This window comes from Lipotes vexillifer, unplaced genomic scaffold (assembly GCF_000442215.2).
Source record: "Lipotes vexillifer unplaced genomic scaffold, Lipotes_vexillifer_v1.1 scaffold1069, whole genome shotgun sequence".
Classification (NCBI taxonomy): Eukaryota; Metazoa; Chordata; class Mammalia; order Artiodactyla; family Lipotidae; genus Lipotes; species Lipotes vexillifer.
The window spans coordinates 622,716-624,981 of NW_006787014.1; the positions used below are offsets into that span (position 1 = coordinate 622,716).

Below are 2,266 nucleotides of genomic sequence, written 5' to 3' on the forward strand. Positions count from 1 at the left end.
CTTCCCGCAGCAGGCGCCTGGTCACCGCAGCTATAACCGATCTACTGGGAAGCGATTCTCCCTCCTCTCCCTCTCCACCTTCGCTTCTTAGAATTCTGAGCCCTCGGGTGGTTTGGAGGAGCCCAGTCTGAATTCTAAAAGCACGCACCTGGCCCTCGGGGAGCGGGAACTCGCATCCGAAGGCATGCAGAATCCCCTTCTCAACCCTTGCGGCCATTCCCTCATTTACCCCATTGCTCTCGCCCTTTCTCCCCAGCAGGTTTAACTGAAGTCATCCGCGAATGGAGCGGACTTCATCCTTGAGGTTCTGGCCACCCCCGCTGCTCCACCCTCGTCCCCCTCCCCCAAAGCAAACTGTAAGCTCCCAGCAAGCGTATAGCTCATACATTCTTCCCGGCCCGAGGACACTTGGGTAAACAGACACTTAGCAAGCTTACCCCGCTGTTGGCGGCGCAGCAGGCAGTGAGGCGCGGTCTAGCTAGCCCCCCATAAAGTTGGGCCGCGCGGATCAGCGGGGCAGAGCCGGCCTCTCCAGTCCCGGGCTCCCCCCCGCGCGAGATGATCTTAAGCTCATCGCCTGCGCTCCGTGCGCGCAGAACAGCAGAGCTGAGGGCGGCGTGTGCAGCAATTCTCCCTGCTACTGAGAAAGAGGAGAAGGGGGGAAGGGGAGAGCGCGGAGGAGGGAGGGGTGGTAGTTTGTATTTATAGAGAACAGAGTTCTCAGCGCAACTTTTTGGTGCCACCAAGTGGCACAGTGAGCTCCTTTAGGAACACAGACTTCGGGTCGAATCTGGATGGGTAAGCCAGCTTCACAGCCAGATGCTCACATGGTGGGAGGGTTGGGGGACATCCCCTCGGACTTGAGTTTTCCCATGTGAACTTTCTCATCTCAATGGCTGGAATTCAGATCCGTAAATTCTAAGAATGTGCTTGTATTGAGGGGGAATGTGTACCTGTGCCTCCTTCAGACAAGTGGCAGAGGTGTCAAGGACACTGGGCAGATGCCAGTAGCCTCCTAGGAGTCTAGGAACCCTTGTCTCAGGAAGAATGTTTCCTTCTCTCTCCTAACCCTTCTGTCCAGATTACAGTATTCTCAAATATCACTCTTAGCTGTCCTGCCGTCCTGATTGCCCAACCTTTAAAGTACGATGCCATTCATTTTCCTTGTGCTAGAATCAATTCCAGATTCTTTACCAAACCCTCATTCAAAGAACATCACAGCTTGCCACCAAACTCCCTTCTTTAATTGCTACCTTTAAAAAAGCATGTGACTTTAGACTCTGTGGATCCAAACCTCTCCAGACAGCACTCAGGACTCCAGGTTCTCCTGGCTACAAGCTAGGTGTCTGACTGTCCTTCTCACCCATTTCTACAGAACTCTTAGCACACATTACACCAACAGCAAAGCCAAGAGCTTGCAAATGCCTTTGATACTTTGAGGGAAAATACCTTGAAGCTTCCTTTGTCCAGATTTTCTGGGCACTTTTCCTTCCTTGTATGCAGATCCTCAAACCCATGAAATCATAGACACTGCTACTGCATGAGACCTTAGTGACCCAAAACACAGAAGAGCCTCTACATTTTGCAGATGGAGAAACAGAGTACACAGAGGTTAAGGGACTTGTTCAAGGTCACACACTTTCCTAGAGACAGCCCAGAGACTACCCAGGGTGATAATAAACGAACACATTTATGCCAAACCTGACTTCCAGGCTCCTGCTCTTTCTACCACCTTACACAGCCCATTCAGTCATATTTAGCTCTCTTCTCTTCCCTCTCCCTCCATATCCCTCTCTCTGACCCCATCCTTTGCCAAAGTCCCATAAAGGAACCTAGGGTAAGGCCATCTTCCTAGCCCCAATTGGAGTACATAAACTTGAGCTTAAAGGTGCAGAGTTGCAGGTGTACCCCCTTAAAATGGCCCCTGTTCTCAAAAACCTCTCCTCGGCAGTGTAGTCATGGAAGTGTCATTTTAGAAATGGAACACTGGCATTTACACCCAACCAGGTCCCTCTTTTGCTGTCTCTTTTCAGGGTGAAGCACCAGCAAATGCTCTTATTAGCCTCCCACCAACACCTAATGGCTTCAGAAACAGAGAAGCCCTCCTCCTTTGGTAAATGCACCACTTTGTGCACATGTATCAGTATGCGAGAAAAGAGAGAGAGAGAGGAAGAGAGGTGTCCAAACGCTCCCTTTGGCTCAGAGCTCTATTTTTTCTCCCCTGATTTTTTTTTTTTTTTAGTTCATTTTCTATGGAAACGAGCCC

At 50.6% G+C, this 2,266-nt stretch overlaps 1 protein-coding gene across 1 annotated transcript in view; it reads right to left on the reverse strand.

Annotated features, from left to right (window-relative positions):
• GRM5 (glutamate metabotropic receptor 5) overlaps window positions 1–608 on the reverse strand; it is a 554,676-nt gene extending 554,068 nt beyond the window's left edge. The window contains exon 1 of the mRNA XM_007459683.1: window positions 438–608. The gene's annotated coding sequence lies outside the window, so the exon portion shown is untranslated. The remainder of the gene's footprint in view (window positions 1–437) is intronic.
• Between the last annotated feature and the right edge of the window lie 1,658 nt (window positions 609–2,266).